The sequence below is a fragment of the Vicugna pacos genome, chromosome 27 (genome assembly GCF_048564905.1).
Source record: "Vicugna pacos chromosome 27, VicPac4, whole genome shotgun sequence".
Taxonomy (NCBI): domain Eukaryota; kingdom Metazoa; phylum Chordata; class Mammalia; order Artiodactyla; family Camelidae; genus Vicugna; species Vicugna pacos.
Genome location: NC_133013.1, coordinates 14188893 through 14208946, shown reverse-complemented (window position 1 = coordinate 14208946; position 20054 = coordinate 14188893). Strand labels below are relative to the sequence as shown.

General features: G+C 42.1%; 1 long non-coding RNA gene across 5 annotated transcripts in view; it reads right to left on the bottom strand.

The window, feature by feature from the left end:
* LOC140689707 (uncharacterized) overlaps nucleotides 1–20054 on the bottom strand; it is a 111268-nt gene that overhangs the window by 32387 nt on the left and 58827 nt on the right. The window contains exon 1 of one of the 5 annotated variants that reach the window (XR_012064761.1): nucleotides 3128–3342. The exons of the other annotated variants lie outside the window; for them this stretch is intronic. This is a non-coding gene — a long non-coding RNA (uncharacterized lncRNA). Of the gene's footprint in view, nucleotides 1–3127; nucleotides 3343–20054 lie in introns of those variants that run through there. 5 annotated transcript variants of the gene reach the window in all.

Below are 20054 nucleotides of genomic sequence, written 5' to 3'. Positions count from 1 at the left end.
TTCACCACATGGGGGGAACCAGTGATGGGGGTGGCAGTACTGGGGGCGGGGGAAGCTGGTTTGAGGAGCAGGGCCCAAGTCAGGTGCAAGCCACAAAGATGTAAAACATTTTTCCAAGTCCCAGCCAAAATCAATAAGAAACTCCCATATGCCTTACCTAGTAAGGTAATAAAACACATTAAACAGAGAGATGAAAAGACCTCTTTTGAGTTAGTCAGGTTTTGCTAAATAATTTAAAAGCTGAGTCTGATAGAGTGGCAAGAAGGGGAGATTACTAACCCAACTGATGCCAGAGGGAGCGTAAGAGCAGGAGGTCTGTGACCGACAGGGGGGCGTGGTAGCCATGGCCCCACGTGGGAGGAGGGGGCATGTTCGGTGGGATCCAAGCAGTGGGCCACAGGGTGACCTGGGTGGGGCCTGAGCGTTCACTAAGCCCCAGAGAAGATGATGGATGAATGACATTCGGATAAAAGGGCGGCCATGTCCCCTGCGGGTGGCCCAGAGGAAGAGCTCACAGGTACAGCCTGAAAGGTTAGTCATTATTCAGGGCAGGGTGTGCGCTCACTTCCCCACCCCTTCTGCTTCCTCCGAAAGACATCCTCCCACTGCAGTGAGCACAGGGCTCCAGGCAGCGCCGGCACGAAGGAGTCAACCCCGCCAACAACTAGCCCACGGGATCTTCTAAGACTAAGCGAATGGAACTGCCCTTCCACACAGCCTCTCTTCAGGAGCCGCATCCTCCACGCACAGGGAGGGCACCCCAGGCCTCTGCCCACCCCAGCAGCAGCCACATCCTGCTTCTTCCTCCTGCTTCCAGAGTCTGCCTGAGACCCCCTGAAAGGCTGGCCTTCTTGAGCTTTGGAGGGAGACTTGAGCCCACAGCTGCTTTAGCTAAAGCCCCCCTAGCTATGCTGCTCACTAAAGTTTATTATTATTATTATTATTTTAAGAAGGCAAAACAGCATCTCTTTCCCCGGGGCTTGGCTGGCATCCCCAAAGTGGGGAGGAGCAGCAGATGGTGTGGGGCTCTTGACTCCAGTTTCACTGGGGTGTAAAATCCTCTCCAGATTAGGGGAGCCAAGAGGTGACCCGAGTCCCCGCCCCTCACCCCTCGGACTTCAGCCAGGGACCGAAGTGTACCAGGCACCTCAGACTATCTCTGAGCTACCGGAGGGGAAGGCAGAGGCTGCTCTTTCAACCACACTCACATTTTCCCCTTCTTCATCCCACTTGTCGGGTCCTCTTTCTTCACCTAGACTGAGGGCAGGGGCTCTGCCTTACACCATCTAAAATCACGGTAAGTGCTCAAGAAATCCATGTATAGTTTGGTCCCCATAACAGGCCCACGTGTCACAAACGACGTCAGTGCGTTCACTTCCCAATTGCTCTCACTGCCTTAGCACTAGAGAGGAGGGGTGAAGCTTGAAGGAAGGCAGCAGACCATAACAGACAGTTTCCCCAAAAGGAGGGCACAGGTCACTAATGGTACATGAGACGTAGTTAGTCTCAATATTACCCAGCTAGAATGATGACATAAAAGTCGTTATTCACTTTGGTTATGGGTTAATCACACCGGTTGTTAAGATGTGGTACACAGGCCTGTCATCAAGTAACACTGAGTCATGCAGTGGGAAAGTTATTCTACTTTCAAATTTCTTTCCATTCATCTCCTTCGGTTAAAGAGAAAGTCTCTGCTGGGCGCTGGTGTGTCTTTAACACTCCCAAACACTTGCAAATTCCCCCCTTTAAAGAAGCCATCTGAGGATCAGTACCTTTGCAGGCACCGGCGGCGTCTAGATAAAATTCGTTAGCATCATTTATCATATTTGTTTTTATGGCAACCTTACAATTTTGGCAAGAGATACAGTTTTCCTCTTTCCAGTGGTGATGAGGTTTCATTTTTAAACAAGCTTATGAAAAAGAAGTGAGCTTGTTTAAAGAAAAATTGTAAGAAATATCACAGATGGTCTGCTGATACTGCAAAAAAATAATGTGAAGGTGTCACTCGAATGATAGAAGTTTCGGAGTGTGACATAAATGGTAGCAGAAAGAAGACAGAATTTGGATTCAGAAATGCCCTCTTCCTCAGGTGATAACTTTGAGAGTCAGCGGTCGCAGCCTTGGTCCTCGCCCAGGCAGGCACCTGTGTGACAGTCTGTCCTGATGGAATAGAATGGAGTGGGCATCCCAGTTAACTCCCAAACTTCCAACAGCACTGCTTTGGTCTAAAAGCAAAGAGCTGACTAGCTAATGGTATTTCCCTGGTGACTGATTTTACCCTAGGAGTGGGTGTGTTTGACCTAAGGTAGCCCAATCAGGTGAAAAGGAATGGCTTTTCGTCATGACTGGGAAGCCAGTGGCCGTTTTCTCTCTCTTTTGTGAGTAAGAACTCATGTGACTCCAGCTGCTCCTAGTTTCTACTTGACAACCATCAAGGAAAGTTTTAGGATGAAGGAACTGAGGACACCTGCACGGAAGGATGAAGAACCCAGTTGGGGATGATCAGCAGCTCACATCATTCCACGCCGAGATCCTGACCTACCTAGTTCTCTGTGTCGCGTTACGGGAGATAACCCCTCTCCTTAATGGTTAGGCCAGCTGGAGCTGGGCTGTCTGCTACCTGCAGCTCAAAGCCCCTAAGATTCTGAATGCTTTGAGGAGTCCCAGAGGGTCTGGACACCCTACAGGATCCCAGTTAATGACACAGAGGTGGGAGGAGTAGGGCAGGGGACACTGTGCCCTGGCTCAGGTGACATGGGACATCCTTCACACCATCCAGCAGGAACTTCTGTTTTACATCCAATTCCTGTCTCTCCTTTCAAGAAAACATAGCCAAGTAGGTCAGTGCATTCAAATACCCAAAAGGAACTGTGACAAACCTTCCTGGGAAAATAAACCCTAACCCATCCATGAGATGTCATCTGCAAGAGCCACACTTTCAGTCACAAGCTGCCTGAACCCCATCGTGTTCCCTTCCTCCATCTCTGGGCAGTGAGCAGCCCCTCCTTTTCCCTTTGTGAGTGACTCTCTCATCCAGAGCATCTAGAACGTCCTCCACGTGCCCCTTCATCCTTCTCTTCTTTAGACTAAGTCCTTTGAGTCCATTCTCATAAGCATTATTTTCTACCTTTAACTGTTATTCGCTTCCAATCCAGACCCTCCTCCAGCAGCCAAGATCCGCTGTGATTAAACTCCTTCAATGCACGTGGTGACAGTGAGGCTTGAAAGCGCCTGGGCGTGGGAAGTGACTTTGTGAGTATGAGCCGAGCACAGAGCAGGTGCGGGGCAGGGCTGCTGGGTGGAGAAGGCACTCGGCGGAGCCCAGCGTTTGTTGTACCGAACCCGACGGTCGTTTCAGTCAACGCTCTTAAACTGGCTTTTCTCGCGGGGCTGGCGAATGGGAAGGAGCTCCAGCCTGTAATCCGGAAACCTCTGCTCTCAGCTCAGCTCTTCATACGCGAGCTATTCACGAGCGATCTTCAGCGACTAACTTTCTCTACCTGGGCCTCCGTTTCCTCCTAAATTCTGTGATTTAATGGCAAAAATGAGGAGTGATCCACAGGCCCTAGACTGAATCAGAGAATATTCTGGGGATACAAGCCAGCAGGGAACGGAAAGGGTAGGTTGTGTTTGAACTTTTCTCTTTCCTGCCCCTCAGTGGCCTCACGTCCGGGCCGTTCCATCAGACTCCGGCCGGGTTCACCCTCCTCTTTTTCCAGGGAAGGGATCGCCGGGACCATGCAAGAGATTTTCCCTCACATCTGAATGGGATGTGCTTGTCCATGCCACTGACATTACGACTGCCTTTAGGTGTGTCATAAAACAGGCTCAAGGAGAGGGACTCACTCGCCTGCGGGGAGCAGTCCTAGACAGGAAGAATGAGGAGCAACGACCTTAGGCTGACAGTTGTGCTCGCGACCTGTGGCAGGATACCGCGTGCTCCTTCCACGTGCCTGGCCCCATTTCACCCTCACAGCTGAGCTGCCAGGAAGACGTCAGCTTGTGTGTACACACAGAGCCACACCCGTTGTTAAAATATTGAAATGCTTCCATGACAGCTGGTAAACAGCCTGTGCCCTGAGCCCCCTGAACAACTTGCCCCCAACATCCTGGGTCTCAGCAAATGAAGGGTAGATCTGGGTACTAAGTGGGCTTCCAAAATCCAGTCCCAGCACGAACAGCATCCCTTGTTGTTCATCTATGAACAACTATGGAGTATTCTGAATATCATCTTTGACGCACAGTGCCTACAATACGTAGACGATATAGATCAGGGGTCTATGACAAAGTTTGGTAGCTTATCCATAAGAGCAATGATGAGTGGATAAATAAAATATGGTATTTCCACAATAGAATATTAGTCAGCCATAAAAAGGAATAAAGAGCTGCTACATTCTAGGACATGGATGAACCTTCAAACCATGATGCTAAGGGAAAGATTTCAGACACAAAAGGCCACATAAGTATGATTCTGTTTACGTGAAGTACCAAGAATAGAAAAATCTAGAGAGACAGAAAGTACATGAGTGGTTGCCAGGGACTGGAAAGGGGGTTGGGGGGACGGGTGAGGTGACAGCTAACAAGTGTGGAGTTTCTTTTTGGGAGTAAAGAAAGTGTTCTAATATTGATCTTGGTGTTAGATGCACAACTGTCTGAACACACTAAACGTCACTGAATTGTATACTTTAAATGGATGAGTCAGATGATATGTGAATTGAAGCTGTTTTTAAAATTACAGGATCCAAGCTCCATAAATATTTACTACATTTAAGATTGTACATACATTCACCCACACACGCCACTGCATGACCATATGGTACACACTATGACAGAAATACAGAAATAAGATTTTTATAGGGTGAGATGAAAAATAATTGAAATTTTAATATTTCCTGTCTGCGACCCGGTGGCTTGCTTTTGGAGACCCCTGCTCCAGAAACAGAAGCTGGGGTTTGGAAAAGTCGCAGAACCTGCCTGCTCAGAGCCCGTGCTCCTCCTAGCACGGCACGGGTGTGCCAGGGCCTCCGGAGGCTCAGGGAGGCCGGGAAGCACTGCTAGTTTTCTGAGGCTCACAATGTAGTGTTGAAAAACAAAGAAATGCCAAAACAGGGTTAAAATATCAAGAGATATTTTAATTGTTTACATTTGAAAAAAATTAAGGCTTTATGACAGCAAAAGCAGAATGCCGTATAGGCGTGCTCTTCACAAGATAATTTGGGTTTTTCTGGGGAAAATTAACTGAGAGTACACAGAGGCAGTGGAACGGTAATGGAGAACAATTCGAAGGTGGTATCTTAAGGGCCCCCTTCAGGGCAGTGTCTCGGGGATTGTGTGCACAACTGCACCTGGCAACCCTGGTGGGCACGTGAGTCATGCTAAATCGACGCTGGGCTCCTTCAGTGATGGACCAGTGGACACCTGTGCCTTGGGGCAGAATATGAGAGCCAGAGAGCAGGGAGGGAAGTGGACTCCAAACCACCTTTTTGCCTACAGGCTGTCATTCTGCAGGATTACTTAGCCAGAGAGCAGAGGCAAGTGGAGGAAGGCTGTGGGAGGAGCCACCAGTTCAACTGGGAGGGGGATTATCAAGGCTCCTGGAGGCAAGGCAACTCATTAATTCACAGCTGTCAGGTTGTTTTCTGTCGGAGGTTGATTTTTTTTTTTTAAGTGTCTTTCTCTCTTACCAACAGTACAAGAGCAGTCAGGACAGAAAACTGAGATAGCCCCTCCTATGTCTTCCTTTGCCCTCAACATTTCCAAAGCCATGAAGCTCTGGAGAAAAGCAGGGTTAAAGTCTCCCTCAGGTCTCAGTCCTTAGAAATTGAGTCCCTTCTTCATTTGGAGCCGCCCACCGGTTGCCATGGTAACACAACATCTGCTACCCAACTCTGCTCCAGCGGTCACTGGGTTTGGCATTCTCCAAGCTGTTGCCTGTTCTGTGTTTTGCCTGATGTGCTACCCTGCTCCCTGAGGAACGCATCACACTTTTTCAGCAAAGGAACACTTATTCAAAAGGCAGGGCTATGGAGAGAAGGGAGGTTAAATGTGTGCGAGCTGCAATTCTGAGAAAGCAAGCTCTCTTGCGTGTGGGGCCATTAACTCTGCCAGTCTTTGGATTAATGTTCTGCATCTGTTGATCTCAAATCCTACGGCAAACTATCCTCCTAGATTTATTTTATTAGCATTTGTTTCTAAGCAGCATACATTATTTATTAAAACTTCTATAAGGCAGTTAAATATATATATAAATTCCATGCTCCTCTCCCTTATGCTCTCACCTTAATACATTTCAAGTTTAATTGCTTGTCTGCCATTCTTTCTATTCACCAATTATTTTGAAACTGAACAATATAGAATGTAAATACAGGTTTCCTTGCCTACCACTTTCTCCTGTGCTCCCAGGCAGCGTCTTTATTCTCACTTCTCCTTGAAAACACATGATTTTTTCTCACTTACTTTAATAGTTACAATTCTCAGGGGGTCTCTACGAAACTGAGAGGTGGTGTGGTGCCGCTGAAAGCATACAGAGTCTGGAGTCATACGGATCTAGGATTGGTCCCTCATCAAGGGTGACCAGCTCATCTCATTTTGCATAGAGCCTGACTAGTTTCACAGCACCAGAATCCCCCATCTGGGGAAAACCTTCAGTCTTGGGCAAACTGGGATGACTGGTCACCCTCTTTCCAGTTTCCTCACCCTTTTGTGGTGTGTTCTTAGGAAATTTCCTTTTGCCTTTCTGACACTCAGTTTTCTTATTTGTAAATTGCGAATGATAATAAGATGTTCCTCTGAAGATTCTGGTGGGGATAAAATAAGTTAATAAATAAGATGCCTATTGCTAAAACAGAAGTCCATGCTCGGTAGCTATTATTATTAACCTTAGAATGAGAACGTTAGAGATACTCTTGAATCACTCATCTAGTTCACAGCTGAGAAACTGGTTTGTTCAGGTTATCTAGCTTTTTTTAAGACTGGAAGCAGGGCCAGGACTAGGATGGGGCAAGTGAGGTACCCAGGGTTCAACATTTAAGGAGGAACTCATTCCAGGGTCATGCAAGTGCAGACTGCAAACAAGGCGCCCACCTGATCAGCTGCTCAGGGCCATTTAGGTAACGCTGCCAGGCTAGCACTCATGGTTATCTGTCTTAGATAACAATGTCACTCTCTGCTAGACAGATTCTCCACGTTATCTTTGATGACAATTAGTTTCTAATAGCAACAGTTATCCAGAGCTATGACTGCAGCAAAATACTTTTATTCTGAGCATCATTAAAACAAAGCAAAGACCCTTGGCTCTCAAGAGACCTTGAAAAGTGAATCATTACAGCCAGTTGTTTACCAAATAGCATTGAATTTTCTTTCATTGTTGATATATTTCATGGAAATCTTTCTAAAAGGTATTGCACATATGTATGCCTTTTTCTTTCCTTTAAATTACTTTTTATTTTGAAATAATTGTATGTTCATGTGCAGCTGTAAGAAACAATACAGAGAGATGCCACGTAAATTTTACCCAGTTTGCCCCAATTCTAACATCTCACAAAACTCAAGTACAATATCACAGCCAAGATATGGATCTTGATACAGTCAAGATATAGAACATTTCCATCACCATAAGGATCCCTCCCCTCCTGACCTTTGGTAGCCACACCCACCGCCCTCCCACTTTCATTCCCATTTGCTCCCTGGCAACCACTAATCTATCCTTCATTTCTGTTATTTTAAAATTTCAAGAAAGTTATGTAAATGGAATATGCAGCATTCAGGATTGGCTTTTTCCAGCATAGCTCTCTGGAGATTCATTTGGGCTGTTGAATATATCAATAGTTCATTCCTTTTTATTGCTGAATAATATTCCATCATATGGATACACCACAGTTTGTTTAACCATTAACTCACTGAAGGACATATGGGTGATTTCCAGTTTTTTGTTTTTACTATTATGAATAAAGCTGCTATAAAAACTTATGCACACTGCTAAAAAGAAATTGAAAACATAAATAAATGTACATCCTGTTTTGATGAATTGGAAGACAATATTGTTAAGATGACAACAATACCTAAAGTGATCTACAGATTTAATCCAATTTCTACCAGATCTCAACAATGTTTTTGAAAAAATAGAATGATCCAACCTAAAATTCATATGAAATCTCAAGAGACCATGAATAGCCAAAAGAATCTTGAAAAAGAAAGTTAGAGGTCTCACACTTCCCAATTTCAAGACTTACTACAAAGTTAGTCATCAAAATGGTGTGATTCTGGCATTAAAACAAAGATACAAACTAAAGGAATAGAATGCAGAACCCAGAAAAATCCTTGCATATATAGTCAAATGATTCTTGACAAGGGTCAAGACCATTCAATGGGGAAAGGCAGTCTTTTCAAAAAATAGTGTTGTGAAAACTGCATATACACATGCACAAGAAAGAATATGGACTCTTATCATATATCAAATAATAAAATTAACTCAAATGGATCAAAGACCTAAAAATAAGAGCTAAAACTATGAAACTCTCAGAAGAAAACACAGGGGGAAATCTTTACAACACTGGATTTTGCAAAGATTTCTTGGATTTAACATCAAAGTCACAGACAACAAAAGAAAATATAGGTAAATTGAACTACATCAAAATTTAAAACTTTGTACATCAAAGGACACGATCAACAAAAAGAGAAGGCAATCTATGGAATGGAAGGAAATACGGGAAATCATATACCTGAAAAATGGTTAATATCCAGAATATATAAAGAATCTCTACAACTAAACATAAAAAAACCCTCAATTTAAAAATGGTTAGAGTACTTGAATAGACATTTCTCCAAACAAGATACACAAATGGCTATAAAGCACATGAAAATATGTTCAACATCACCGATCATTAGGAACTACAAATCAAAACTATAATGAGATACAACTTCACACCCTTTAAAATGGCTATTATAAAGAGAGAGAGAAGGAAAGAAAGAAGGAAGGAAGGAAGGAAGGAAGGAAGGAAGGAAGGAAGGAAGGAAGGAAGGAAAGAAAAGGAAAGGGAAGGGAAAAGGAAAGGAAAGGAAAGGGAAAAGGAAAAGGAAAAGGAAAAGGCAAGGGCTGACAAGGATGTAGAAATGAAACACTCATGTACTGCTAGTGGGAATATAAAATAGCTCAGCCACTATGGAAAACTGGACAGTAGTTCCTCAAAATGTTAAAAATAGAATTATCATATGATCCAGCGATTCCTCTTCTGGATATATACTTAAAAGAATTGAAAACAGAACACAAATATTTGTACATCCATGTTCATAATGGCATTATTTACAATGTCAAAAGGTGAAAGCAATCCAAAAGTCCATTGACAGATGAACAGATTTTTTAAAAAAAAAATTGATAGGAGCATTATCACCACCAAGCACCGTAAGTTTTTTCTGACTTAGTTCTCACTCACAAGAACAACTAACAATTATTCATGGACCAGGCACCACAGAGAAAATCCTAGAATACAAGTGTGTGCCAGAGCACCCCACTGCACCACAGAGATCAAAACAGACTGCATTAGAAGGGTTAGAGAAGCTGCCACACTGACTGCTTTGTTCCTCCCCCAGCAATATGCCAAGAGGTCTCCCCCTTTTCTAGTGGGAAAAGTGAGCCCAGAGTAAACATTCAGTTCCCATGCATTGTAGAATGATTCTTGGGAGTCCCCATGATATACCATGTTCATGGATTGGGAGAATTAATATTGTTAAAATGACCGTACTACCAAAGGCAATCTACAGATTCAATGCAATCCTTATCAAAACACCAAGGGCATTTTCCACAGAACTAGAACAAATAATTTTTAAATTTTTATGGGAACACAAAACACCCAGCATGGCCAAAACAATCTTGAGAAAGAAAAACAGAGCTGGCGGTATCATGATCCTTGACTTCAGCCTATGCTACAAAGCTACTGTCATCAAAACAGTATAATACTGGCACAAAAACAGCCACATAGATCAATGGAACAGAATACAGAGCCCAGAAATAAATCCATGTACTTACGGTCAATTAATCTACAACAAAGGAAGCAAGAATATACAATGGGGGAAAATACAGTCTCTTTAACAAGTGATGCTGGTAAAACTGGACAGCTACAGTAAAAGAATGAAATTGGAACATTTTATCACACCATATACAACAATAAACACAACAACAGAAAGCACCAATATTTCAAAATAAATACATTACTTACATGGAAAGGCAAAATAACTGGAATAGTCAAAACCATTTTGAAAAAGAAGAACAAAGTCAGAAGACTTACACCACCTGGTTTTAAGACTCCTTTAAAGCTACAATTAAGACAAGATAGTATTGCTTGAAAGGTTAGATGCATAGATCAAAGAAACAGAATAAAGAATCCAGAAATAGAAACACAGATATGGTCAACTGATTTTTTTTTTTAAACAAAGACACAAAGCAACTCAATGGAGAAAGGATAATGTTTTCAAATCTTTCCTGGAACAAGTAGATGGCCATATGCAAAACAAACAAACAAACAAAAAAACCCCAAACCAAAAAACCAAAACAAAACTCACACTAAACTTTACACCATATTGAAATTTTTAAAATTGACTCAAAATGGATTATAGACTTAAGTGTACATTACAATTATGAAATCTCTAGACAAAAACAAATGAGAAAATCACTGTGATGTTGTGTCAAAGCATTCTTAGATATAACCCCAAAGATATGATCCCTTAAAAACACAATAAATCATACTTCTTCAGCCTTAAAAACTTCTGCTCTGCAACCTATACTGTTGAGAGAATGATAATGCAAGCCACAAACTGGGAGAAAATATTTGCCCATCACATATCTAAGAAGAACTAGTAGCTAGAATGAATAGCAAGGTCTCAAAATAAAGTAAGCAAATAACCAACCCAATAAAAATGGACAAAATACTTCAATAGCCAGCCCAACAAAGAAGATACAGATGAGAAATAAACACCTAAAAAATATTCAATATCATTAGTCATTAGGGAAATGCAAATTAAACCACAAGATACCATTATATACCTTTTGGAGTGTCCAAAATATATTTTTTAAAAACTGAAAATCTTAAGTGCCAGTGAGGATGTAAAACAATTGAAGCTTTCATACACTGCTCTTGGGAGTGCAAAATGATACAGTCACATTGGAAAACCAAAAGTTATGAAAAAATAGAAAGAAGAAAATATATTGTCAAGCACTTCATTAAAAAGAAAATGTAAACGGCACATAAACAAGTGGGAAAAAGTTCAGACCCCAGTACTAAGCAAATAAATGAAAAGTAAAATAGCAAGGAGATACTTTTCTTCACGATTCACCACTGACAAGGATTTTTAAAGTAACAGTAGCCAGTATTTGTGAGAATTCAGTAAGACATACATTCTCATAAACTTTTGGTGGCAATGTAATTTGTTAAAGCCCTCCAGAACATGATTTGTAAATATCTGTCATAAGCTATAAAAAATCTCATCCTCTTTAAGTCAGTAATTTTACTTCTCTGAATGAATCCTAAGGAAGTAATCAAAAATGAAGACAAAGATTGATATATAAAGAAGTTCATCATGACATCATTTTCAATACTGGAATACTGGAAGCAAACTTAATGTACAATTTAGCCATTAAAATATTTATGAAGCGTTTTTTTGATGACACTGGAAATACTTCTGTTGAAATAAGTTAAAAAGGGGATAGAAAATTGCACATAGTATGACACTGATAATATATACATAAGTATGTATATATGTATAATTTTAAGAAGGTTAGGATTATTTGTATGTGCATATATAGCATGCATGTGACTACAAAGAAATACAACCATTAAGACTGCCAGACCAGGCTTTGTTATTCTACTTTTGAAGTATTATTTAAATTTTTCTTAAATCTCCTGGCATTTTTACATTTAAAAATTTATACCACTTTTATAATCAGAAAAAATAGCCACATTATTTTAAAATAATGTTTTCCTTTATAGTGCATCATAAGATATGGGCTTTATGTCTATGAGAGGGCTATGAAGGGAGACAACATGGTTCGTGAATTAGTGCTCTATTTTTTCTGAATTTGGGGGTATTTTTGAGCCCTCAGGAGGAGGAGGAAAATAGGAAGGACTCTCATTGCATCCAGGGCAACTACTGGAGCCAGTTACCTTCCCTGGAGATGGGATGGGCAAGAACCCCATTCATTACTTCCAGTGTTGCCAGCAGTATAGTCACACACCACTTCAGAAGTAGGAATTTTTCCAGAAGGTAAAGAAGAATGGCCACAATTGCAGTCATGGAGGCAGTTTGAAACCCATTAACATATGGCATACTGTACAGAGGACTGAGGGGGCCCATCACTGGGGGGAGGTGTGGGTTATATATGAGAGCCATCACACCCCAGGAGTGCTATCATCAGCATGCAGAGGGCCCTTTCAAGGCTTAGGATGTTCTTTTGCATGAAGAAGGGGTAACATCAGTTTTATCGAATGAAACTGAGTGATAAGCATGAGGGTAAATAACATACAATCCCTGTCTCAAGAATTAATTGCAATTATGTTAGGGAAGGCTATTTCTGTCCAATTCCTGACCAGGAAAATGGTGGATTTGGGAATACATAGATCTCATTGGGAAATATCTCTTAGACTATAAATGTAAACTGGATTATCTCCTTGAGGCAGATGTCACTTTGCATAGTTGCTGTGTTAACATGGATTTATGAGAACTGGATATCAAGAGTGGATACCTAATAATATACTCTTACACAAAAATGCAAGAAAATCTAATATGGACATGTCCTTCCCAAGTGGACAATGTCTTTGCATTTGCTTTTTTTTTTTTTTTTTTTTTAACTGGGAGAAGCTGATATTACCCTACCTTGAAGGAGAAGATAATGAAAAGAGGTCCTAGGATGTGTCTCAAGTTTCTACCCAGGATGGAAAAGAGGGAAATCAAGAAAGAGAAGACCGAGAACCCTGTCCCAGTTACTGTGGCTGTGTAACAAATGACCCCTAAACTTAGTATTTAAAACAGTGACAACATTCGTTTTGTTCATAAATCCACAACTTGAGCAGGGCTTTGTGGGGATAGTTCAGTCTTTGTTCCACCTGGTATCAACGGTGAGAGCTAAAAGGTGGGGGCTGGAATCATCTGGAAGCTCCTCACTCATGTGTGTGGAAGGTGCTTCTGGCTGTTGACTAGAAATTCAGCTGTGGTTATTACCCAGAAAACTATGTGTAGTTTCTCTGTGTGGCCTCGGCTTCCTCACAACATGGTGACTGGGTTTCAAGGACTTCAAGGGCAAAAGTACAGAATGAGAGTCAGATAGAAACTCTATCACCTTTTCTAATCTAGCTTTGTAAGTCACACGTGTTACTTCTTTTGCATTTCTATTAATTAAAAGCAAGTACCTAAAGCAGACATGTCCAAAGTTTGGGGAATTAAACTGTACTTTCTACGGGAAGAGTAAAAAAATTTGTGAATACGTTTTTAATCCACTAGAATCTGTCCCTTGGCCTTAAATTACCTACATTTCTCCCATATGCAAAATATACTCTAACCCTCTCAAGATCCCTCACAAGTTTCACTTATTACAATGTATTGCAGGCTCAGGCTCATCGTTCATCTTAATTGTGTTTTAGTCTGGATGAAAAACTTCAGATGTGGTTCCTTAAGTACAGCTGCTCAAGTACAGCTTCCCTTGAGTTGAACACCTACAAACTAAAAAGACAAGTTTTATGCCCTAAGTCACCCAACATATGTTAGAGGCAGAGGCACAGGATAACCACTTTGTCACCAATGGGGGAAACAGGAGTCTCTGGCCCACAGCAGTTTTGAAATCTAGCCAAGCATGTGTTTCCAGTTCATCCATTAGGTTTCAGTTCTACCGCCTTGGAATGATTCCCCATGGCTCTTGGCCCTTCTCTACGTGCTCTTGTCATCTTCCCTGTTAGTTAAATATTGTTGCATAATAAACACCCCAAAATTTAGTGGCTTAAAACAATAATTACTATTATCTCTATTTCTAAGAGTCAGGAATTCAGGAGTATCTGGATGGTTCTAGCTCAAGTTCTCTTATAAGGCTACTGTCAGGTATTAACCATGGATGGTAGTCGTCTGAAGGCTTAACTAATCTGGAGAATCCACTTCGAAGGTAGCTTACTTATATGGCCAGAAAGTTGGTGTTGGACAAAGGTCAGATGCCTCAATCCTTTGTTATGTGGCCATTTTCATAGGAATGCTTGAATGCTCTGGCTCCTCACAAAGCAAGCTATCTAAGAGGGAGTCAGGTGAAGCCACAATGACTCTACAACCTAGCACTGAAGTCAGACACCATCACTTCCACCGAAGTTTGTTTTAAAAGAGGCAAAGGATTCAACGTAGGAGGGGACTATGTAAACATGTAAATATCAGTAGGTATTAGGGGCTATTCACAAAGATATATTACTGTGACTCATGAGGGACTGAAAAAGGAAGGAAGGAAGAGAAAGAAAGAGAAAAGGAAGGAAGGAAGAGAGAGAGAGAGAGAGAGAAAGAAAGAAAGAAAGAGAAAGAGAGAAAGAGAGAGAAAAGAGAGAGAAAAGAAAAGAAAGAAAGAAAGAAAGAAAGAAAGAAAGAAAGAAAGAAAAGAAAAGAAAAGAAAAGAAAAGAAAAGAAAAGAAAAGAAAAGAAAAGAAAAGAAAAAAGAAATTGAACAGATACCAAATTGCAAATAACAGAAGATACTTAAGCAAACTGGCAGAACTGTGAAAGTCAAAGGTGTATACAGAGGCAATCAGAGGGAACAATGGCGTATTCCTACATAGACAGAGATCCCTCAGTAGTTCTATATTAACTGTCCCAGGCAGTAGGTTACAGTAAAAACTGATTTTTGGTGCTGAATTTGTCATCCTGAATCTGACTGAGTTTCGGATAACTTTATGGGCATTCTATTCCCAGAGAATGCTAAGAAAATCGGTCATGGATGACAGAATCCAGAGCCCCTGTTAGCTCTGTCCTCTTCAGTGCTCTTCCAGTTAGCCATGTTCATCACCTCAACTCTCTTCATCCTATCAGGTGTGCAATAAGGCTCTCATTTTGCCATCTCATTTCCCAGTCGTTTTGGAAACTACTCCTAATGCCCTGGTGGCGCTCTTCTCCGCCTCAGCACTACAGCCTAAAAGTCCACCCCATCACTATGCCCTGAAAGCACACAAGTCATCTTCACCCATGGACAGCTGTCATTTCCAACCAGATATTAAATGTTACCCTGAATCTCTATCTAGTAACCTTTGCGTATCTAATCTCAGGATTTATTTTTCTATGTGGACAGCCAGCTGTCCGCTGCCTTCTTCCTGGATGTACCACCTTTCTCTCCCTGTAGTCTTCATAGTGACTCATAACTCATTCAGATACCTGTCTTTAAGGTCTCTGGGATAAGTCCTGGGGCCTCCTTCATGAATTTAAGGAGACATACTTAGTTTATGTGAGCATTCTGGACTTGGATCAGCACTTCTAAAGCCAAGATATGATCGGCAACCTGGCAGTGGCAAACTGGCTAACCTAAATCACATGGCCCAGAGCCAACCAGAATCTCAGTCTTGAACTGAGCAGCCTTGACTCCCTTTTTCCAGGTCACGTGGAGAACTACGGAGCCCTGGGAGAAGGAGAAGTAATGGAACACATCTCTTGCCCTCAACCTCAGTCTAGGTGAGCAATCCAAGCACTACCTCGGGAGCAGGCTGTGTGGCCCCAGGGTCTTCCTCAGTCCACACTTTGGGGTTTTCTCCTCTTGGCTCAGCCTGGGCTCTGTGCTGGGTTGGCCCAGAAGAGCTCCTCAGATCCCTGTCATGTGGTTTTTAGGATGTTTTGAGATCTTTCCCATCATACAGTGACTCTTCTGACCTTGTCAGCAAGCTTTGAAGGCTCCATTAGAGGTCTTACAATTTTCCTGATGGGGGAAGGTCAGGAGACAATGAGGAAAGAAAAACCTTTGGTCTCTGATGGCCACAGGGTGTGACAGTCCTTTCTAATGGATAGGGAGTGAGTTGGTTCAGCTGATCTGAGTCAGCACATAACAAGACAGCAAATTGAATCAGCGAAATTACTATTCAAAGTCCCTCACTGAGCACCTAAGTAACAAGGCTACTTTCTGGGCCAGGAAGCCCCTTTGTATCATAGAGTACTATGTATTCCCTACCCCGTCTTAATACAGCCTGTAAACATGTAAAGTGGCGGCAGGGAGTTATTGCTTTACTTGGAGTGCACATCCAGCTCTGCTGCCTAGGCACATGTCTCTAAGGGATAATACTGGGACCGAGGAGATGCTGTGTGCTCTGTACTTTCCTGCTCTTAAGTCCTTCTGAATAAAACTTTCCATTACATACGCCTTGGGGTCACTGATGTGGGGGTCACCGTGCAATTTGACGACAGTTTGGTTGTCACGTAAGCCCTCTTCTGAGCAATATCCCGGGACCTCATGAGCTCTGTGGGCCCTCTGGGTCTCCGAAGGGGTAGGAAAGAGTTCAAGATAATCTAGATACGTAAAAATAGTTCAGAAAAGGAATGGGGCTTGTTAGTATAGACTGAATATGGACGGAGGGGACCGGATGGCCCTCTTCCATATGGGGGTCCATTCAGGATACTCTGACTTTAAGATGTTATTATATCCTGACAGAATATGCAAGTTGAGGTAAACTAGAGGGGCCCTAACATGAAATAGGGTTATCTAGTCGTATTGCCGTCATGCAATATGGGCATTTACCTAGACGTGTCTGGCTCCAGCCTCGGGGAAAACTTTCCTACTGTATTCAGTTAGTTATAATGCCAAGATGCAACCCAACTCACTTTAGCAGACACGTGGCTTCAACTAGACATTCCCTTACGTTGGATTCCTCCAAGGATTCTGCTTAAACGGAATTAACAGGAAAGATACAACAGGTTGATTTCTGAAATTTCAGAGGGAGGATTAAGATTATCTTTACAGGAAGCAGAAAAAAAAAATCACTCCTAGGAGCCTTTCTTAGAGTTGCAGGCACATTCAGTCATTCACCTAACCATACTCATAGTCACATTACCTAATGTTACTCTGCAATCAATCCCCAGCAGGGCCAAGCACAGACATTGGAAGGTTTGATGCAGGGTGCCTTTTCTTTAAAAAAAAAAAGTTCTTTTAGATATGATTTAGACCTGTGAGAGATCTTTCCTGAAAAAAAAATTAAGCTAATGACTGTTCCAGCTCTTGTGCATCAAATGTCATTTACAGGGTCAGTGAGTGGAATAAAAAGGAAAATGACAGCTTTTGAAGAGACATATGGCTCGCATTTAACTACCAAAAAGCACAGAAATTGAGGTTTTTTTTTTTTTTAAAGATGCTCAGAGTACAGACTGTGAGGAAAGAGAATGGAGGGAAAATGTGTCATGATTTAGGAGGAAAGGCTGAGGGGGCTGAAGGGAGGTGGGTGGCATGAAAAAGGAAAAGAAACAGGGAGAAAGAAAAAAGGATGGTTTTTTCACTGCTTTGTAAACTTTGATAGACCTCAGGTTTCAAACGGAGATTTTAGCTTACATATTTCTCAGTTCCCTCCTAGAAATTCATTAGAACAACCAAGGAAATATAAAAATAAGAAAAACATCTGTAACAACACTGAAAAAGAAGAAAGGGAACACATTAGAGAGCAAGAAACCTGGAGGGGCTTCTGGACAATATGAGGCATGTATTATGGTTGCTCAGAGGAAGAACCAATTAGAGATAGATGAAAGAAAGAAAGAAAGGGAGGAAGGGAGGAAGGCAGGCAAGCAAAGAAAAGCAAAGAAAAGCGAGAAGAGAAGAGAAAAGAAAAGAAAAAGGAAAAAGAGAGTAGGGGTGGGGAGAAAGGGCAGGGGAAGGAAAGAGGGAGAGAGAGAGAAAAGAGGGAGAGAAAGAGATTATGAGGAACTGACTCCATTATGGAGGCTGACAACTTCCAAGATCAGCAGAGTGAGTCAAGCCGGAGACCCAGGAGAGCCAGTGGTGCAGTTCCCACCGCAAGACAGCAGGCTCAAGATCCAGGAAAAGCTGGTTTCAACTCCTGCCCTAAGGCAGGAAAAAGACGGTGCTCAAATCTGAAGACAGTCAACCAGGAGGAATCCACTCTTACTTGGGAAAGGGTCTGTCTTTTTGTTCTATCCAGGCCTTCAATGGGCTGAATGAGGCCCACCCACATCAGGGAGGGTGACCCCCTTTACTAAGTCTACCAATTTATATGTTAATATCATCCAAAAGCACCTTCCCAGAAACACCCAGAATAAGGTTTGAGTAACTAGTGGGGCCAGTCAAGTTAGCACATACAATGAATTATCACAACGCAGATGAGATTTAAAAAAAAAAAGATATTCTGGTTTATGATTCCCAGAACATGGTTCCATAACTAAACTCAGTTGGGGCAGTGTGGGTGGGTGGGTGGCGGTGCCACTGGCAGGGCCCAGATAAAGGACTCCATGTGGCTCTAGCCACAGCACCTGCCCTCAAGATTTGCTTGGTATAGACTAAGTGGACATCCTCCCACCACATCCTTCATTTTTTTTTTAACTTCCTACTAAAGCTCCAGCCGGACACTGATATGCCTAAATCCTAACAGCAGAGACTATGAAAGGGACATACCTGGGAAAACCTTGAGAACTTCACTGGAGCCCTGCACACAGGGCAGTTGCTTGCCTCAGGTCCCATGCTTCCTACCTGACTACTTTGCTTAGGGCTCCAAATAAGAGAGGGCTGAGGATGGCCAGATAAAGATGTGACCGCTACCTCGGCGAAGCTGATGGGATGAGTGTGTTGGTTCCCTTTTCTTTTTTCTTTTCCTCCCTTCTGAGTCTTATTTGGAAAGAGTTTAGCATAACAGTGTATCTAAAGATATGCAATCTGTGGATAAGCAATATTACCAGAAATTCTGCTAATCTCAACACCAGAGTTCTCTGTTATAACTACGATTAACTCTGAAAGAGCTGCGCCTCTCCTCAGAGGATTTTGAGAGTATTCCTGCCCTTGTAGGAAGGAGCCAAACAAAACACAAGTGAGGAGGAGGGAGCCATGTCCCCCTAGATTAAAAACCATTTCCTCAGGAGTCTTTCATAATTCTCTTTGAAAGTACAGGTCTGGCCCAGACAGGAGCACTCCTGTGTTCCCAAGGCACTGGTCAAGGGAGAGGAAGGGTCAGGGATCAGGCAGATACAGGCAAAGATCAGTCTTGTAAAGAACTGGGTCTTCTAGGGACTAACACCCACCAGGGCTCAACGAGATGAGAATAAAGTACTCAGCAAAGCTACAACACACCTAGCAATGGCATCTCTCCCCTCAAAACCCCTGGTGTAGCAAAAACAAAGCAAACAAAACACTAGAGGAAATGAAAGATTTCCCTGTTTCTCTTTGCCAGAGATTTAAAATTTTAAACAGGAGCCCAAACAGTCTTAGGGAAAAGCCATCATAAATTACAACGCTGAAAAGAAAAAGACCTACCTTTTAAAGAACGAGGGAAGAAAAATTACCAGACCCCAATGAACTCAGTATCCCAGAAGGGTCTCCTGAGGATTCAGACAAATATCACGCTATGAAAAGGCTCCTCTAGGAAACATGAAAACTTGTATAAATCTCTAGATTACTCTTTCAAAATAGTTCAAGAGGATATTGCACCTGCGGAAAGAGAAAAATCTGAAATCAAGACGTTAGATTGAACTGTATGAAGCTGCTGATATTTGACCACTTTTGAGCTGCAAAACTGAGAGTTTTATAAGGTTCAACCAAATAAATTGCTTTCCAATGACACACTGAAGAGTCAAGGGGCTTGATATGGGGACAGAAACAGATGTCATGGATAGAAGAAGAAATAAGAACCAAGTAGATGTTACAAAAAAAATCAAATGATTTAGCAGTTCAGTTCAAGAAGCTATGGCAGGATTTAGAGCCGAAGGATAAAGTAATTAAGATAAAAGACTTAACAATCCAAAAAGAAAAGAACAGCGAACATGGAAGAGAAGTGATAATGAAAGACATAAATTTAAAAATTCCCGGGAGTGACATCATTAAGATGGCAACATAGATCAATCCTGACTTT